Below are 20,629 nucleotides of genomic sequence, written 5' to 3' on the forward strand. Positions count from 1 at the left end.
GAAAGATAATTTCATTTATTGTACTGTCGAAGACTTTCACGGGCAGAATCGCTAAGGGGTTGAGGGGTTTCCAGGCTGGATGGCCATGTTTCTCTCCAATGGGGACTCAAAGTGGTTTACATCATTCTCCTCACTTCCATTTTTAATCTTTACAACAGGCCTGTGAGGTGGGCTAGATATCGCATGTGTGACTGACCCAAAAGAGACCCAACAAACTTCCAGAACATAGTGGGGATGCAGACCTGGGTCTCCTAGATCCTGGCCAGATACTCTAATCCAGGGGTCTGCAACTTGTGGCTCTAAAGATGTTCATGGACTACAATTCCCATCAGCCCTTGCCATTACACCATACTAGACTTCTTTTGTTTAATTCAGATGTTAACGTGCAGAATTTTCTTTTGCAGAACTATTCTGTTTGATTCAACGGATTACATTTATGTTGGGAGAAGGCTCCTTGTGTTGCAGACATACTGAAGTTACCAACAGCCCTGCTCTAAAACCTCTGACCTGTAAGTAATGCCCCCTTATTTCAATATAAGACTATTTACTTCAATGGAAGACTTGAAACGATTTCCTCAGTGAGAATTATGCATGCAGGAATGTTTCATTCATTCATTCATTCACTCACTCATTCAAAACATTTCTGTGCCACCTCTCCAGTGGACCTGCTTTGAGACAGCTTATGAACATTATAGAAACATAAAACAGCATAGAATTAACACATACAATATTAAAAAGCCAGCATTCAAAAAGCACATGAATGGAGTTTGCAGCTGCAGAATGTGCAGATGGTCACTGGAGGAGGCAGCTTTAAAAATACCATCAGACAAATTCACAAAGAACTATTAGCCTTGACAGACAATTGAAACCTTCATATACAGAGGCAGTATACCTGTGCATGCCAGGTATCAAACCACAGAGGAATTTGTGCTCTGCCAGAGGCATCTGGTCAGTCGCTGTGCTGGAAACAAAATGCTGGGCTAGAGAGGACTTTGGCCGGATCTCTGGTTTTAGTGGATCTCAATGGCCTGGTCCAGCAAGGAACCACTTAAGTTTTACAGCCGGTGGAAAGAAACATAGCAAGCTGCCTATACCGGTCTGTGGATCAGAGCCGGTTGCTACATTACTACCAATTCGGAGCTGCACAAATTTCTTCCGTGGCTAGAAGTCCAGGAATAATAATAATAATAATAATAATAATAATAATAATAATAATAATAATAATAATAATAGTAGTAGTAGTAGTAGTAGTAGTAGTAGTAGTAGTAGTAGTAGTAGTAGTAGTAGTTTGGATTTAAATCCCTCCTTTCTTTCCTGTAAGGAGACTCAAAGGGTCTTACAATCTCCTTTCCCCCCCCCCCCACAACAAACACCCTGTGAGGTGGGTGGGGCTGAGAGAATGCTGAAGAACTGTGACTAGTCTAAGGTCACCCAGCTGGCATGTGCTGGAGTGCACAAGCTAATCTGGTTCCCCAGATATGCCTCCACAGATCAAGAGGCAGAGCAGGGAATCAAACCTGGTTCTCCAGATTAGACTGCACCTGCTCTTAACCACTACACAATGCCGAACAAAGAGAGCATCTTTTCCATCTCGTGGTCCATCTCTTTCAGTACTGAGATGGTAGAAGGTTAGATTACAAAATTGCAGCATCAGTGGCAAGGGTGAACGGCTCTTCTAGATCAGATTTGCATGTCCAGAGGTACACAGGCATGAGAAGCTAAGCAAAAGCAAGCTGGACTCAACATTTCATGTTGAGTATCACAGCAGGGGTGTTTTTAATGAGTCAGGGGTCCCAGCATCATTGCCACTTGTTGCCCCCCCCCCCCCCCCCCCCCCAGCTTCCAACCAGGCCCAAGCAAGGGGCACCCTGCACCCTGTGCAAAGCAGATGGGAACCACTGCCACCGTCATCGGAAGCCGGTTGCCCAAGCCCCAAATGAAGCAGGCAAGAGCAGCAGCTGGAGCATGCTCCCCCCCTTCATATTGGAAGAGGAAGAGACATAGATGGTTGCCCCCCCACAGACCAAGGGCAGCTGCCATGATTGCCAGATGTTTAAGACTGCACTGGGGGAGGGGACAAGCCCAGTGTGGGGCCCGGGCATCGACTCCAGTCATCCCCTGGCTATGATTGTCTGTGCAAAAGTAGACGTGTACTCTTCATCGTTCAGTGATTTCCCAGTATCTCTCTCAGACATTTCACCCAAGCCAAATACCGTCAGATTCCAAGCTAGATTTTGATGGCACTGCTAATTGCTGCAGCATCCAATAAGTTCCACCCTTTCTGTATTTTCTGAGTGACAGCTTCATCGAGTTTGGTCAATGGGAATCATGGGCTGGTGATTATTTTTTTTTATCTTCAAGGAATGAATGGGCCGGAAGGATTGCAGTGTCCTCTAGTGGAGACTGCACCACTTCGCTCTTCCTTAGCAATGAATGGAGCGGCTCAGTGATGTTGCTCGTAGGCATTTTCATTCATGCGTAGTGTTTGAGCCGGGGCTCGGCGTTGTTGGCTGAAGGCCAGCATCTCTTTTCAAGGCCCGGCACCATCCGCTGGAAGAATGGCATGCACCAAGTGACTCTTCTGCCCCGGTTGAGTGGCCACAGTCCATACAGGCTGAGAGGATTGGGGGATGGAACTTTTTGTATTTCCGGTGAGTGGATGGCATCAAGCAGGGAATCTTTCCAGAGAATTTGCTGTAACTTAACACCATCAATAATGCTAAGCTTTGGCCCGCATGCATCTACGGAGAATTTTGGCAAAGTCAGGTTATAACATCCTGGCCTGAGAAATATGCTTCCCACTACTCTTACCATTTGAAAAATTAATAACATCCAATCCAAGGAAGACTTCTGGTGAGCTCAAAAACTTGTATGGTATTTTGTGGTGTTGTGGTTAAACCTACTCAAAGGCATTGTTTCTAAATTTTGTGTGAAGAAATATGGCTGTTCACAACACTGTGATCTGTTCCTGGTGGCACCTTCTCTCAGGGAGGGCTTAGTTCTGGTTTTTCTCCTTTTTTTGACTGCAGTGTCAAACAGTGACTTGTTTGGGTCTCTTGGCCCATCATGGATATAATACCACTGAGAGAACTTTTTGTAATGCTTTTCAATGGCAGCTATGTACACAGGCTAAGCTGCAAATCATCAGGCATGCAGGAGTGGAGGGGATGATAAATGAAGGGGTGTAACATGCATGTCTGATAAATGAAGGGGTGTAACATGCATGTCCTTTCTCCCTCCCCTTCTGTTGATGATTTTTCAGCAAGGTTGAATGGAACCAGCCTAGGGTGGCTAGGCCCCAAGTAGGCCTCAGATATTGCCTGGAATTACAGCTGATCTCCAGACTATAGTTCCCCTGGGCAAAATGGCTGCTTTGGAGGGAGGAATGTAGGGCATTATATCCCGCTGAGGTCCTCCTCTCCCTGGGCTACAAATTTCCATTAATTTTCCAACCTGGAATTTTCCAACCTGCACCCCACCTACAAATGTTCAGGGGCGCAGAGAGGAATGAAGCCAATTCCTACGCACTTGGCAATTTAGAAGAAGAAGAGGAGGAGGAGGAGGAATTTGGATTTATATCCCCCCTTTCTCTCTTGTAAGGAGATTCAAAGGGGCATACAATCTTCTTTTCCTCCCCCCTCCCCACAACAAACACCCTGTGAGGTGGGTGGGGCTGAGAGAGCTCTGAAGAACCGTGACTAGCCCAAGGTCACCCAGCTGGCATGTGCTGGAGTGCACAAGCTAATCTGGTTCCCCAGATAAGCCTCCACAGCTCACGTGGCCGAGCGGGGAATCAAACATGGTTCTCCAGATTAGAGTGCACCTGCTCTTAACCAGTACACCATTCTGCCTCTCAGCGCATGAAGCTGTTGGTCCGCTTCCATTTGGGGATTTTTCTCCCTACACAGGGAACAGGAAGCCCCCTTGTTTAAAGAGAACACCCTACAGAATATTGAGTTTATTCTGAACAGAACTCTTGGCGTTCCCAAGGCTTTCCCTTTTACACCAGATCCAAGAATAAACCTGCCTTCCTTCTGTCACCATTCTAGAAAGGGAGAGGATCTGCTTGCAAAATGGTATAGCCTCCTCTTAGCCCTCTAGCGGACATTTCTCACGCTCCCTGTCCACCTATGCTGTGTGGGTGGTATGATTATCATTGTGGGTGGATGTGCCTTTGCTTGAATGCAACGCCAATAAAGGGAGAGGGCTCTGGGTGGATCAGAGGCAGCAGTGAGTAACAAGGGGGTTGAACATGTGGATGCAACTCTTGCCCAGAATACTGGGGCTGTGGTGGGGAGCATGTTTTCACACCCCTGTCAGGAAGCAGCCCAACATTAGGCCCTTTATGTACTCCACTTGATACTGACTGCCTAGCAGAGACGTCCCTAGGAACAATGTAGCCCAGTGCAAAATCTGAGTCCCCAGCCCCGGTATGGGTGGCCACCCTCCCCCACCACAACCAAACAACTATTTTTTGCACCAGGTCATCTCAAAAGTTACTATCACAGGAGGGGGGGGGCGACTTTCTGCCCCCCACGTGACTAAATGGCTGCAGCCTGAGGACATTTGACCCCACATGTCCCCCTGGGCGGTACACCCCTGCTGCCTAGTGAGAGATCCCTTGCTGACCTGCTACCTGACTTTTTCCCCTCCTACAGGCAAGGCTGGGGATCAAACAGGGGACCTTCTGTGTTCCAAGTAACAGTCTCTGCCTCTGGCGTCTAGTCCTTTTGCTACTGAAGCTGTCTGCTCCCCCTTGAATCCCCCTGTACGGAAGCAGACTCCAGAGCGCTAGCCTCTGCTTCCTCCAAGGCCGTGTGTGCAAAACATTCACCATAGAACTAGGCGCAGGGAAACCGCTTCCATATCGTTCTGCCTTTGAGCTGTCACTCCCGGAGGCCAGCAGGAGAACCGCTCCTTCCACGCCCGCACACTGTTAAATTCCCCCTTTGACAATGCCTGCCTCCTTTCAATAAGCAGCCTAATATGCTAATAATAATAATTATGCTGATCGTTGGCTCAAAGTCAAAGAGGTAATCAGCTCCTTACTCTTTCCTTTCCACGCGTGCCTAAGAAAGGAGGTGCAACACTTTGTCAATTGTTCAGCCCAGTGCGTCTAGGGCTGCTGCGGGAGACGTACCCTGGATGGACTCAGAGGGCAGAGTTTTTGCTCTTCGTTCACTCACCAGTCACCCCAGGGCTGCTTCTGAGCTCTAAGGTCAGGCCAACTCAAGGCTTCTTATCCACCCATAACCTTCTGTTTCCACACTGCCACTAACTAACAGAGAGCACTGCAGGCCCAGGAGATAATCTGCAAAGCCAAGGACACAATCCGTGCAATAGCTTTTATTGTGTGTAAAATGCTGTCAAGTCACAGCCAATTTATGGTGACCCCAGCAGGGGGCCTTCAAAGAAAGTGAGAAGCAGAGATGGTCTGCCGTTGCCTTTCTCTGCAGAGTCTTCCTCGGAGGCCTCCCTTCCAAATACCGACCAAGCTTAGCTTCCAAGATCTGACACAATTGAGCCATACCAAGCTGCCTTCTGTCCCATGCCCTTTATTAGCACCAACTCAATGCAACAGTGTGCAAGCTTTCCACCTGGCCCAAGGACTCTTAATCAGGTCAAGCTGTAAAAATAAAACAACTAAGTATGGCTTGAGCCCTCCTCTGAGAAAGGTCACTGGCTGAAGATGTTAAAAGGTGCTCTAGGAGCAGTATACACCCTCATTTTCAGGACTGGTGCTCAGGGCTGAGGTGCCCTGGGCAGAACATTCCCAAGGTCTCCCCTCCACTCTTCTGCCTACACCTGGCAACCTGCTTATGCCCTCCTCCCCCCATCCCACCCACCTGTGTGCCCACACCTGCCTATGTGTCCTCTCATTGCCTGCTGGTGATTCCCCCCACCATCACAGGCCTTTCCCTGGTGGCACTGGCAGTGCATGCAGGTGGAAGTATAGATGGTAGAATGCTAGTGAGTGGGTAGGTAGAGGGCTTGCAGAAGAAGGGCCTGCCAGAAGCCTTGGGCCCTGCCAGCTGCCCCTCCTTGGGGTATACAGATGCTGGCCATGCTCATTTTGACTGAAGCATGGTGTAGTGGTTAAGTGGTAGACTATAATCTGGAGAACTGGGTTTGAACCTCCACTGTTCCACATGTGTGGTGGACTCTAATCTGGAGAACTGGATTTGTTTCCCCACTCCTCCACGTGAAGCCTGCTGGGTGACCTTGAGCCAGTCACAGTCCTCTCAGAACTTTCCCAGTCCCACCTACCTCATGACCCGGAGCCTGGTAGTGGCAGACCACAGCTCTTTCCTCGAAAACCCGTCAAGGTCACCATAGTTGGCTGTAACTTGATGGCAAAATCACACACACAGGACTGAGGAGGCCTTGGTGCAAACCTCCACCACAAAGTTCTCCAGGTGACCTTAGATTTTAGGCTGTTTCTATTTTGCCCAACCTACTCCACAGGGATGTTGTGAGGATAAAAATGAAGGATTGGACTGCTGTGCTGTCTTGAGCTCCTTGGAAGAAAGGAGAGGTGTGACTGATGGATAGGAACCATACCAGGTACTGTGGTGCCAACAGATTTTGTGCCTCTCCTACCATGTCAGCCATGGGTTATTTGCCTACCCTAACAAGTAAGGTCACCAGTTGTAAAAAAGGAAAGTCTCTGCATGTCTGTGTGTGTTGGGGGGGGGGGGGGGCTAGAATTAGAATTGACATGAAATGAATTAGAATTGAAGAGAAATGAAACCTTCTTTTGCACATTTTGATGTTGGTAAGACCAGGACAGCCTTAGTTGCCCCCCACCCCCGAGTTCTCCAATATGTTGTAAGCAAGTGATGGCCGGAAATATTATTTATTTACTTACTTTATGGACTGCCTTTCCCATGGAGACTCAGGGCGGGGTACGAAATGTAAAAATGTAATAAGCCTTGTCTACAGCAATAAAACCTGTCTAAGGCATGCCGTACCTTCATGCAGAAAGCAGGTTACAAAGGGAGAAGACAGCGTGGTAGAGGGAAGGCACTACATACAATAAAAACTGAAATAGACTACTGAGTCTTATAAAAAGCACCCTCTAGAGCAATTGCAGTAAACTACAGTTCTAATCCTTTAATAAAAATGCCCCCCACCCAAACATTTGGGGGGCTGTCAAATCACAGCCAATGTACAGCAACGCCATTACCTGCCAGTGTGTGGCAACTCTAGATTTCCTTGGTAGTCTCCCCTCTTAAGTACTAACCAGGGCTCACTTTGTTTAGTTTCCAAAATCTGGGCTAGCTTGGCCAGGGCTCTCTTTTTATTTTATCGAGAGCCAACGTGGTGTAGTGGTTAAGAGAGCTGTTGCACTCTAATTTGGAGAACTGGATTTGATTCCCCGCTCGGCCCTTGACCTGTAGAGGCTTATCTGGTGAATCAGATTAGCTTGTGCATTCCAACACATGCCAGCTGGGGGACCTTGGGCAAGTCACGGTTCTTCAGAGCTCTCTCAGCCTCACACACCTCACAGGGTGTTTGCTGTGGGAGGGAAAGGAGATTGTAAGCTCTTTGAGTCTCTTTGCAGGAGAGAAAAGAGGAATACAAATCCAAACTCCTCTTATTATTATTTGTATGTTTTATTTTGGACACTCTTTATCTGCCCTACATATGAGCATCCCCCGGGACATTTGGGAGACCGCTGCCATTTACGGCCTGACAGCCAAAGCTGCCTGCCCCTTCGACTGGTTCAGAATTCTCCTGTTCTCCATTTTCCTACCTACATACCTGGAAACAGATATAGCTTGAGCAGAGGCTGGCATAAGCAGCCACCCCCTCAAGCTCCATCTGCCAAATTAGGTTTGCTTTCTCCTGGACTCTGTATTCAGAATACATCCCCTTTTGACTGTGGGGGAAGCAGAAATAGCATTTGCTACAGTTAGGAGGAAGTAACGCACCTGTGACTTATTTCTTAAGAAGCCCTCTCTGCTCCCCCTCCCCTCCCCAGTTCTTCCATCAGATGTCACATGACAGATATTCCCTGCACCTTTATGCTCAAACTGAGACAATTGCTTGTGTACACTACAGGCTTAATACTGATTTCCCCTTTCCTAGAGAAGATTTCTTTAAAATTCTATGATCTGTAAGTAAAAACATTAGGGCTGGATGTCAACAGATGGAGTAGGAGGTTGGCTTAGCCTCAAACAATTTAGAAGCCTTAAATTTAAAAAAAACTGTACAGAAACTTAATAATAGTTGGTATTGTAAATAGTATGCCCTGCAAATAATGTGTGTGTAGATAGATAGATAGATAGATAGATAGATAGATAGATAGATAGATAGATAGATAGATAGATAGATAGATAGATAGATAGATAGATAGATAGATAGATAGATACCTACATACATACATACATACATACATACATACATACATACATACATACATACATACATACATACAAATCTATGAAGCAAATACATCTGTAATAGAAGCACTGCCCAGTATGTTCACTGAGTGAAATATTTCCAGTCCACTGAAGTGAGGAATGATACCTCTCATTCTGTCATAGTTTTAGGGCCATATGCCAGGTTTGTTGATTCCCTGGTACAGATTAGCTTGTACACTCCAAGACATGCCAGCTGGGTGACCTTAGGCTAGTCACAGTTCTTCAGAGCTCTCTCAGCCCCACCCACCTCACAGGGTGTTTGTTGTGGGGGGGAGGGAGGGAAAGGAGATTTTATGCCCCTTTGAGTCTCCTTACAGGAGAGAAAGGGGGATATAAATCCAAACTCCTCCTCCTCCCACCTCTGCTAGCTGAATGAATCCAGGTTTGGGGGCAACGGAAGCAGTGATTGCAAATGTGACCTTTATCATGCCGCTTGCATAACCTGCAAGTTTAAGCTCTCATCCCCCCCACCCCAGACTAGTTCTTTGGTTATCTATTTATCCCAACATGAGCCCACACAGATCCTTCATAAATCAATATCCTGTCAAAATTAACAACAAAATAAATACAGAGCATCTGTGTTCTGTGCCTGCTCTGTGCACTCTCCTCCATCTTAGCTGTGAAAATGAAGACTGGAAGACGGGAACAACTTATTTCCCCCTAGTTTGACATTATTAAGAGCTGTACTATGTTCCTTCATGAATGCATGAGGAGGAACGGGGTTGAATCCTGAGGGAGATGCGCTGTGTCGCATCTTATCAGTGAACCAGAGTGGATAGAAATGCTCCAGCTCCAGTTGTCGGGAGAATTCTGGTGCAGGCTCCCTGCTGGGGTGTGATGATGATGATGAAGAAGAAGAGGAGGAGGAGGAGGAGGAGGAGGAGTTTGGATTTATATCCCCCTTTCTCTCCTGTAAGGAGACTCAAAGGGGCTTGCAATCTCCTTTCCCTCCCCTCCCCCAACAACAAACACCCTGTGAGGTAGGTGGGGCTGAGAGAGCTCCAAAGAACTGTGACTAGCCCAAGGTCACCCAGCTGGCATGTGCTGGAGTGCACAAGCTAATCTGGTTCCCCAGATAAGCCTCCACAGCTCAAGTAGCAGAGCGGGGAATCGAACCCAGTTCTCCTGATTAGAGTGCATCTTCTCTTAACCAGTACACCATGCTGGCTCCCAGAGACCATTCCTCTTGTGGACAAGGCAGGGAGGAACAATGCTAAGGGAAGGCATGTTTACTGACTACACATAATTATTTTCAGGAAAATTTATATTTTGGTCGCTTTCATTATATTCTGAATGGCTGTTTGTGTGACCAATGCTACTGGAACACGGCCATACACCCCAGAAACCCCACAACACCCCAGTGATTCAGGCTGTGAAAGCCTTCGACAATACGAAGGGAAACTTCTTTTGGACATTTTGACGTTGGTAAGACTAGGGCTCATTCCGCACATACAGAATAATGCACTTTCAAACTGCTTTCAATGCTCTTTGAAGCTGTGCAAAATGGCAAAATCCACTTGCAAACAGTTGTGAAAGTGGTTTGAAAACGCATTATTTTGCGTGTGCGGAAGGGGCCTAGGACAACCTCAGTTGCCACCCCCACCCCTGAGTTATCCAATATGTTGTAAGCGAGGCATGGCCGGAAATATCCATCCCTGCCTTGTTTAGAACATTATTTATTTACTTACTTTATAGACTGCCTTTCCCATGGAGACTCAGGGCGGGGTACGAAATGTAAAAATCAATTCAAACAAACAGCAAAGAGCTTCAATAAACAAGGCAGCAGACTAAGATTGCCGATCTGGAGAGCAACGCCAGCAAGCAAACATAAAGCCTTGTCTACAGCAATAAAACCTGTCTAAGGCATGCCATACCATCATGCAGAAGGCAGGTTACAAAGGGAGAAGACAGTGTGGTAGAGGGAATACCAGACAACATGGACCACTGGTCTGATCCAGCAGGGCACCTCTAAGCTTACCTGCCTCACAGGAGTGGTGGGAGGAGAGAGGGAATGGAGTTTAAGGCCATTTGTTTATTGATGGATGCAGGCGAAACTTTAGGCATTAAAACTACCAGGCCTCAGACACACAGCCTGGAAAACCCACAACTGCCACTTGATTCCAGCCATGAAAGCCTTCGATAATACGTATTTGTTTATTTAATACCCTGCCCTTTCCCAGAAAGCCAGACTCCTGGAAGGTAAGTGGTATAAAAACGGGGATTGATATTATACAAATCAGAGGGACATTTTTTTTAAAAAAAGGTATGGTATTTGACCTGTGTTGATAACACTGCTATTGTTTCAGGCGTCTAAACGACACTGCCTTTTGCAATTTAACTTCGACTATTATCTAAGCATGTGTGACCCGGCCAGTCACATACTGTCAGCTCTGACTTTGACTAATATTTGGATGGGAGACCTCCAAGGAATACCAGGGTTGTGATGCAGAGGCAGACAATGGCAAGCCACCCCCAAAGGTGTCTGTCTGTCTGTCTGTCTGTCTGTGACCATGCTGGCAGGGGCTGATGGGAATTGTAGTCCATGAACATCTGGAGTGCCATAGGTTCGCCACCACTGCCCTATGGGGTCACCGTAAGTCAGCTATAACTTGACAGAAAAAAAGTCCAATCATCTTGAAAGTACATTCAGGTAAATTGCTTTCAGGGAAATGCAAGAATATGGGAGAAGAAACTGTTTATCCAGTAAAACTGATTGACAGCAATTTTGGGCCTGATTGCCCCCCCCCCCCGCAACACACACACACACACACACACACACACACACACACACACACACACACACACACACACACACACAAATAACATTTGCTGCTCATGGCCACCTGATATGCCAATGGCCATTGACAGAAGGCTTTTAAAACTATGTTCTTTCAGCCATTCTTCTCCTTAATGGCTAATGGAACCTCCACACTAAGAAGCAGTGTACCTTTGATTAAAAGCCAAAGGGCAGGCTGTCAGTTTTCATACACGATTGGGCCATTTGTCTGGCCGCTACTGGAAACATGATGCTGGATTATGTAGGTATTTCTTTGATTCAGCAATGCAGTTCTCTCCGTCTGTCTCTCTCTTACACACACCGTTTCTGATTTTCTCCAACCTTTACTTGTTTTTTGGATGCATCACATGCAAACAGAACAGCCGTGGTAACTAAGAAGGAGCTGATGGTTACTAAGAGGGGGACCAACTGGAGAAAGGCAGAGAGAGAGCGAGAGAGAGCGCAAGAGAGCTAACTAGATCATCCTTATCTGCCATCCGGGCCCTCTGTTATCAGAGCTGCGTAAATTAGAATGAAAATTTAATTTGTAGGTTTGAAAAATTCATGGCCCGTCAAGGCAGCAGCGCCAGCTCTGCTCCTGGTTCACATGTTTGCTTCGCCTCCAGAAAGGATGGATAGAGCCATTGGCAAGGAAGGGAAATTCATCCCTTGTAAAAGAGCTTTGTTAGTAGCCTCATAGACAGGAACTCTTTACAGGATCCTTTGCTACTAGCTCTCTGGGGCATCTCAGTCATTTTATGTGAGGTTGTACCAGAGACAAGTGCCGGTTCCAGGGTTGTTTTTTGGGGGAGCAAACAGTGCCCAAGAGCCCTCGTCTGCCCACCACCAGGTCCCCATGCTTTCCTTTGCACCCGTCTGCGTGTCCCCCTGCCTGACTGTATATCCTTCCCCCTCTCACAAGTCCTCCCACCATCTGCAACAGGCAGTGCTGCTGCTGTGGACACCAGGAGTGCTGGCACTGTGCGCCACCTGCATGTGCCTTTCCACCAGTGCTGGGAAGCTGGCATCATGGGTGGTGCAGCACCTGCAAGAGCGTGGGCAGGATATGGCACACAGATGGCCTGGAAGGTGAATGGCTGGGCAGGGATTGGTGTGTGAGGGGGGAGGGCAGGGTTTAGACAGTGAGCCCTGCCAGAATCCCTGGGTCCCAGCTACTGCCTCACCTCAAGGTATGTCAATACCAGCCCTGCCTGAGACCACCACACAATTTACCATTATTATTATTTTTAATGTCACAGCTGCCGGTTCTTTAGCTGGTTGTTGGCTTTTCCTTACAACTTGAGCCTCACCCAGAGGCCTAGGAAGTTGTAATGTAGCGGCGTAGTATTTGTGTGGATCTCAGCAGGGCTGCCAAATGTTAATTTGGTTGATTTGAAGATATTTCAAGTTCTGCCCTAGTTTTTTTCAGAATGGCACCCAGAGTGCTGATTACAACTGAGGTTGACCTCAGCTGGCTTGTGCCATAGTCACTGAATCTCAGTTTTCAAATTGTGGTGTTTCGTGCCTTTCTCTTGTTCTTTTTCAATGACCCTTCTGTCACCAGGTACCACTATGCAGATGATGGTCACTTCCTTGTCCTCGATCACTGTGATGTCTGGTGTATTATGTGCCAATACTTTGTCCATATGGATTTGAAAGTCCAACTTTCTCTGAATTACTACAGTAGCTGTCATAATGTTGTAATTCTTGCCTAAATTCCAGTGGATCATCTGATGTACTGATGGGATGCCCATCGTTTTCCCCAATTAGGTAAGCTAAAAGCATCCTCCCTGGGAAAACAGCAGCGGGGATGGTGTGGTGGTGGAGGCATTTGCTTGCTCTCCTTCTACACATTGGTCCAGATTCAAATTAGAACTAAGTGAGTCTGGGAATTTTGCCCATGGAACCTGCAACAGACACCTGATTGAATAGACCAGGGAAGATGTAATATGGAGTTATGGAGACCCTCCAGGAGTTTGGCACACTTGATGTCTGGTCTTTGAGTGTTCCAGTAATTTCAGATACATTGAATGATCCTTTGGGGCTGGAAATACTCTATTGATGGTGTGGAAAGATGCTTTTGGAAAGTGTCAAGTCTAGAGGCAGGAGCCCAGAAACAGTTTGGACGCCACCTGCAGACCGAATTTGCAGAGCAAGAGGAAGGGAGGCAGACAGTTGTTCGAAGCATCTTCAGGTTTCCCTTGATTTCTTCGTGAGTCTTGATACCTGCTTGACTACCTGCTTTTTGGAGCCTGCATGCTTCCATCCTGTTTGACTAGTCACTAGTGTGTTTGTAAATCAAATATAAATGCTGCAAAGAATATTTGCAGGTAGCAATCCCGGTCCATTCAAAATAAATACACTTGTACTACTGTCTATCGGGTCCAGGAAAAACATACCAATGAGAAAAAAAATGTTTCCTTGAATTCTTCTACAGGCTTGATATATATATTTAGTCCACACCAAAAAAGTCAGAGATAGAGAAAAAAATGTTTCAAGCCACGATTGGAAAGCACCCAAGTCTGTACTTCACAACAGCCTTAAAATGTGGCAAAGGAGGTGTTAAAAGACTCCATGAAAGACACCCTCTGCAAAACATCTTCATCCAAAGGGATGAAAGTCTTGTAGTGTTCCCTCTGGAATTTCTGGTACAGATCTGTCTCATGTCAAGTTGTACTACTGATCTGTGTAACTCAGAGCCAGCATGGGATAGTGGTTAATAGCAGGAGGATTCTAATCTGGAGAACTGGGTTTGATTCCCCACTCTTCTACATGAGTGGCTGACCCTTATCTGGTGAATCAGATTGGCTACCTCACTCCTACATTCCTGCTGGTTGAACTTAGGCTAGTCACAGTTTTCTCAGAACTCCCCCATCCCCACCTACCTCACATCTGTTGTGGGGAGAGGAAGGTAAGCCATTTTGCGACTCCTTACAGTTGAGAAAAGTGTGGTGGTCGGGGGTAAAACCCTTCTCTCTTCTTCTTTTGTGTACCCTGACTGGTAGCAGCTCTCCAGGAACCAAGTGACTAACTTCAAATTGCATTGTCCCTGGATTGGACCCTGTGTCTGCATGAAAGCTAGCCACGTGCTGGGCAATCCCAGTGGAAACTTAAAAGCTCAGGCACATAGGGACTGATCAGGATTGGGTTTGTAGCCTGCAGGAAGCTGGGCTGAAAACGATTTTCTAGACTCTAAATAGCTGTGGAGAGCCAATAGTTTGCTCTCCATGGGCTCCTTAATGGGGCAAATAGAGGCCCCCAGATAAGTAAAGTTCATTCTCAGTCGATGGTATGTAACCTGGGGGGAGAAGTGTTTTTGTGGCATGGAGATTTGCATCACAAACCTTCTAGTATCTGTGGATCAGCACAGGAGTTCAGTTTGGTAAAGACACTGGCACCCGCCTGAAAGCTCTCCTTGCATGGATGGATGGATAGTAGAGGGTGGCTGGCACAGGGTCATAGTGGAATAAGTCCACAGGATTCTCACTACTTCTTCTTGTAAGTGGTTTCATTGAAGCTGCAGAAAGACGATTAAATGTTAAACACCAGTTTAGACTCTGAAAGCTTTTCTCCCATTTTATTTCTAGTTTCATTCTGCTTCCATTTCCAAGTGCCTATAAATTGAAACCCCTGGAGCGAAGCTACCTCCTCCTTCTCTAGGTCATATGGAGCACAGCTCCTGCTGGCATGTGCGCACAAGACATCCATTTGCAAGAAAAGCTGTAGAGGAAGGAATTGAACACAGCTGACAGGAGGGAAAGGAGCCAGTGGGACCCCTCCCTCAGCGTCTCTCTTTGTTGGGATTTTGCAAGTGTCTGCCACAACTCAGTTATAAAAGGATTAACTGTTTGTATGTTAACAAGTTGCTGAAGTCACTGTTTGTGACCTGATCTATTGATTAGCTATTGGTCAGTGGACAGCCATTGCTTACATGTTAGTCAGTGACTAGCTATTGATCAGTGGACAGCCATTGCTTACATGTTATATATATACATATCCAACACCCTTTCCCATCCCCCATTTCCCAGCAAGTGGTCTTTGTGCCCTTAGCTGGCTAATTAGTGCTTGCTTTCGGCTGGCAGGCTGGGGAATGTAAGGGAAGCGAGACAGCCTGTCAAACCGTCCTCTTGGATTCCTACACAAACTGCTCCCCAGCCTGGCCTGCTGAGCAGAGAATAGCAGCTCTCTTGAAACAGCACTGTCAATCTGTGGACTGAACCAGGCCTGTGAGGGACTCACAGTGGAATGAGGCGGTAGAGCCTGACCACAGCAGAAAGGGCTGTACCATAGCAGGTGGAAGACGGCCGCTTTGAATGCACAAAGAGAAATGAAGTAAATAAACGTTGCAGACATGCGGCAACCATGAAGGAAGCAAGCAGCAGGGTCAAGGGGGGCATGAAGTACATCGTGAAATGTAATCAGTGTAGAATTCAAATCTAATTGAGAGATATACAGAGGCCATTTACTAGTTATGTTAAGCCAGTTAACATCTGTAATGAGAGGGAGCAGGTCCAAGATTATGCTAAATTAGTTAATACCCACTGTGATTAAGAAATCCCAAATCCTGGCTCAAGCTGGGGTGGTGGTGGTGGTGGTGGTGAAAATCTGTTAATAAATTATAAATTGGACTCATCCTATGAAGTTATTTTGCTGAAGAATGATGCAGTTCAGTCAGCATCAGAAAATCCTGGGAGACTGACGGATACTCTTATGGAAAAACTATTTGGCTGGAGTAGATTTTTCCCTCCTCTGCTATCTTTCATCTGCCATCGCTCAGCTACGGTTCTCAAACTTCATTTGAAGTCGTGAGTATGAAATGGTTAACTGGCACTGGGGAGTTGCTGCAAACTATTGGAGATCCTAATACTATTGTCCTGTCATGGTTCTTTCTTTAAAAACTCAGGAAGATTGCTTGAGATGGCTGGAAACTCTTTTTCTTCACCATTGGGAGTGGAAGAGGAATAGAATGGGGAAGAAGAAGAAAACAATGTAGTGGCGACCAACTGGAGGCAAATGCACCTCATAGAGCCAAACAGGCACACACAGAGGACTTCTTATCCCGGTCTGTAACGGAGGAAAATCTGCCCAGTCTGATATTATCGCTAATGCAATGTGGTGTAGTGGTTAAGAGTGGGTGCACTCTAATCTGGAGAACTGGGTTTGATTCCCCGCTCTGCCACTTGGCCTGTGGAGGCTTATCTGGTGAATTGGATTAGCTTGTGCACTCAAACACATGCCAGCTGGGGGACCTTGGGCTAGTCACAGTTCTTTGGAGCTCTCCCAGTCCCACCCACCTCACAGGATATTTGTTGGGGGGGGGGGAGGAGCTTGTAAGCCCCTTTGAATCTCCTTACAGGAGAGAAAGGGGGTTATAAATCCAAACTCTTCTTCTTCTTCAATTCATGAAGCTCCCCACGTTTCCCAAGTATCTGTTTCCTGAAAAAAACAACAGAAACCCCCCACAATTGATGCTGGTGATTGAATTTCCTTTAAGAATGACTGAAGCCTTGTCCCCTTTAAGAGGAGCAGTGGAAGATGAGATTTTGGTAGCAAATGAATGTAAGACTACGCAAAGCACCCCGCACTTGCCATTTCAACATTGAAAGTGTTCAAATGATTCAGACTACAAAACTCTTTAAAGATGAACAAGGAGCCTCAGAGGTCTACTAAATTTGTCCCCTCCTCATCTCCACTGGATTTCCTTCCTGACTTCACAGATATATTAACCAACTTCTCCATTTTAATGGGAGAAACCATGGAAGTGCTACTTCACCAACGAAATTTTTATTTCGTCCCAACTGGAAAAAAAATTAAGCAAACCTTAAAGTTGTGTTCAGTCAACTAGAGAAGACCCTAACCCAGTGGTTCTCAACCTTCCTAATGCCGCGACCCTTTAATACAGTTCCTCATGTTGTGGTGACCCCCAACCCTAACATTTATCCATTTTACAGATGGAGAACACTGATGCAGAGAGTCTTAGGCGACCCCTGTGAAAGGGTTGTTCGACCCCCAAAGGGGTCCCGACCCACAGGTTGAGAACCACTGCAAACATCAGCCACAACCATCCTGAAGTCATCTTATCAGCTTCAAAACAAAAAATATTGCTGTTACTACAGAAAGTCCATAATCATTTGAACAGAAGAGATGGGACAATAAAGCTAAAATCACTTCGCTCAGGCTCAGCTCATTATTAAGAAGAGACAGAAGACAAATTGACTGGATGGATATTGCATCTCCTATGGAATCCAGAGATTTATAACAACATTTCATAAACCAACTATTTCCAGAACTATAACGGAAAGAAAAGTTCATTTGCAGAGTTTTAGCAACCACTCAGAGGGTATTTGAAGACACCTATTGCCACCCTCTTCTCCCTGGATTAAAAATAAACAATGGATCTGATCCTGAAATCTCACTGGCTACATCAAACATCTAGAAATGCAAGCCAATCTCACTGATTTATTAGCAACCTCAATAAATCCTTTAATGGAAATAGAACTGGAGAGCACACTCATAAACTTAAAAACGACTACAATGAACATTCAGCACATTTTCAGATCTAAGAAACTTCAACGTACGAGAACTATTGATGTAGAATGCCCTCTGAAGGATAAACTCCCAACTATCTTACGACTATTGTTAAGTAACATCTCAGGAAGTCTTCTTCTCGATGAAAACTCTGTCTCCAAAGAGGCTAATAAGAGTTCCTTTTTAGGGTACTGTACTCCCCCAGCACTCTCCCAGCGCAAAGGCAAACTGAATTCTTTTCCATCATCTGTTCTAATCTAGCAGATGTGTTTGTGTTCCATATTCCAAAGGACTCTATGTATGTGGGGGAAATATGCCAATCCCACATACTGCTGGATTGCTGGAATGCCAGCTTCACATTGAACAGAGACTAATTACCCCACTATTACAAGTTAAAACAACCCAAAGTGAAAAGGAAGCAACTTTCCTTACTCTTATCAGATAAGGACCCAGACTCTACTGGCAGGTTTTTTTTTTCTAAATTTCTTTCACTGGTAGTAAAAACCAAGGCTTGTCAAAATCTGGAACACAATGACTGATTGATCCCCCCCCCCCCTTATAATTTACTGATTTCACTGTTCAACACATTTTAATTTATTTTTGTATGCCAATAAAGGTATCTGAATATCTCTTATAGTTGCTAAACATTTTGATTTTTTCCCCAGTTGCCTGATTTGCATTCATTTATTCTTTTCCTGAAGGACGGTTTGTTCAGTGTATGGAGCAGAAAATCATTGTTGGCAGCTGATGTATGTGACCCGACATTGGAGGATGATTCTATTGTAAATAGTAAGTAAGTTTATTATTACAGTCATTGACCAGCCATCATATAAAAATAAATAAAATTGGCAAACATACAGAATAGAAAGTACATAAAGTTAAAATCTATGCTGGATTACAATAACCACTAATTAAATTTTTTAAAATCCTCTTACAAATATACCATGCAAACTGGCCATATTTAGAGTTATCCTCTCATTGGATCCAGTTGTTAAAATAGAAATAATGGTATTTCTATCTCTACCCGAGTATTTACAGAAAAGAGGGTCAATGAGAAGTTTGCATTCTCCAGTCATCTTGTTACAATTAAATATAAGATGTTCCAAAATTTCATAAGAGCCATCGTGGCGGTGACTCTATTGTATTAGCCTTTACGGTGCAAGCAAAAATAAATATTATAACACTATGCTGCTGGCCACACAAAGTATAAATAAAGTATGTGCAAGTGTTTAATACAAACTGCAGCTATCAAACATAACAACATATAAAAGAATCCAGTGAATGTAAAGTCTTCAATTAATGTTGTTAGAAACATACAAAGCAAAAATAGAAGTCCACATAAGTTTTAAAAAACCTATTCCATAGACAGGTTTCCCAGTGGCTCTTCCCTGTTTTGTAGGACAGAAGCTCCCACTTCGTCAGTAGATCTATAGAGATCTATTTTGTGTGTCCAACAGTATAGTGTTACAATGGCCCTTTCCCCACTCACCATTTGCTGCGCGCTAATCTCGCCGAGTAGCGCGGGGTCCACCTGCACTCCCCACTACAGGGGCGGCAACAATGCAGCCGCCCCGACTCTGCTGCTCTTGTGCCCCCTCAGCGCGGGTCATTCTGGCGCTGCTCAAAACGGCGCCTTTTGATGACCCCGCGCAGAGCGCGAGGCAGTGGGGAAGCCCGGGAACACGACCCTCGAGCTAAAAAGGTCCTGGACCAGACGAAACCGACCTCATTTTAAAAGTGGGGAAACGGCCAATATTTCTTTCTGCTTGCATTGCTGCATTATACTGGTTCTCTTTTCTTTTTTTTTTCAGCCTTTAAGGTGCTTCAAGTCTCTCACTTTTGCCACAGCAGACTAACACAGCCACTCTTCTGCTTTTTCAAGCTCCACTTGAACACAGATGAATAAACATACATGAAGCTGCCTTCTATTGAACCAAATCTTTGGCTCATTAAGGTAACGATCACCTACTCAGACTGACAGTAGCTCTGCAGGGTCTCAGGCAGAGGACATCCACATCACCCGCTGACTGGTCTTCTCAAGTGAAAATGCCAGGGGTTGGACCTGGGTCCTTCTGCATGTCAAGTTAATGGTCTATCACTGAGCCGAGGCCTACACACTACTTTCTTCTGCAACATAAAACCATCAGTGATAAAGGTCTGATTGATTGATTGACTTCCAGAACTGCTGTTTCCTCAGTGTATGTAAAGATCTGTCTAGTGCTTCCTACACTGGGCAACCCTATGGATGGATGGATGGATGGATGGATGGATGGATGGATGGATGGATGGATGGATGGATGGATGGATGGATGGATGGATGGATGGATGGATGGATGGATGGATGGATGGATGGATGGATGGTCGGTCCTATTGTTAACAGCCATGCTCTGGTCTTGCAAACTGTGGGCTGCAGATTCCGTTACCGGGTCAGTCCATCTCAGGTTGTGTTTTCTTCTCTTCCAATCACTTTCACCTTTTCCTGTTGTCTTTCCCAGTGACTTTTCTTGTCATCTCATAATGTGACCGAAGTAGAATAGCCTCAGCTTGGTCAGTTTTCGTTTTTAGGAAGAACTGTCTTCATTTGAACAAGTGCCATTTCCTCCGCCCTCTAGTTTGGAAATCAGGCGTCGTTCCACAGTAACTCCAGTCCTCGCCCTGAAACTGACACCTGTAAAAGTAGTCCCTAGTATTTTCCCAAAAATCAAGAGGCGCCTTTTTGAGCGCTCAAAAGATTGTTATAGCCGCCCTCCAACAACACAACGGAGATTTTAAACGGAGATGCACACTTTCCAAAGGAAAGGCCGGGCAGTCCCCTACCCCGCCCCTCGCCAAGCCCGCTGAACCGCAAACAGGCACCGAGCTGCCGAACAGACACGAAGCCGTTCGGCCCCACCGAAGC

The 20,629-nt window shown here is 45.8% G+C and overlaps 1 long non-coding RNA gene across 1 annotated transcript; it reads left to right on the plus strand.

The window, feature by feature from the left end:
- The first annotated feature begins 403 nt into the window (after positions 1-403).
- On the plus strand, positions 404-19,878 carry LOC125435756. The gene is made up of 3 exons (XR_007244914.1): positions 404-509; positions 18,432-18,519; positions 19,542-19,878. It is a non-coding gene; the product is annotated as an uncharacterized LOC125435756 (long non-coding RNA).
- The last annotated feature ends 751 nt before the right edge of the window (positions 19,879-20,629 follow it).

The sequence above is a fragment of the Sphaerodactylus townsendi genome, linkage group LG06 (genome assembly GCF_021028975.2).
Source record: "Sphaerodactylus townsendi isolate TG3544 linkage group LG06, MPM_Stown_v2.3, whole genome shotgun sequence".
Lineage (NCBI taxonomy): Eukaryota > Metazoa > Chordata > Lepidosauria > Squamata > Sphaerodactylidae > Sphaerodactylus > Sphaerodactylus townsendi.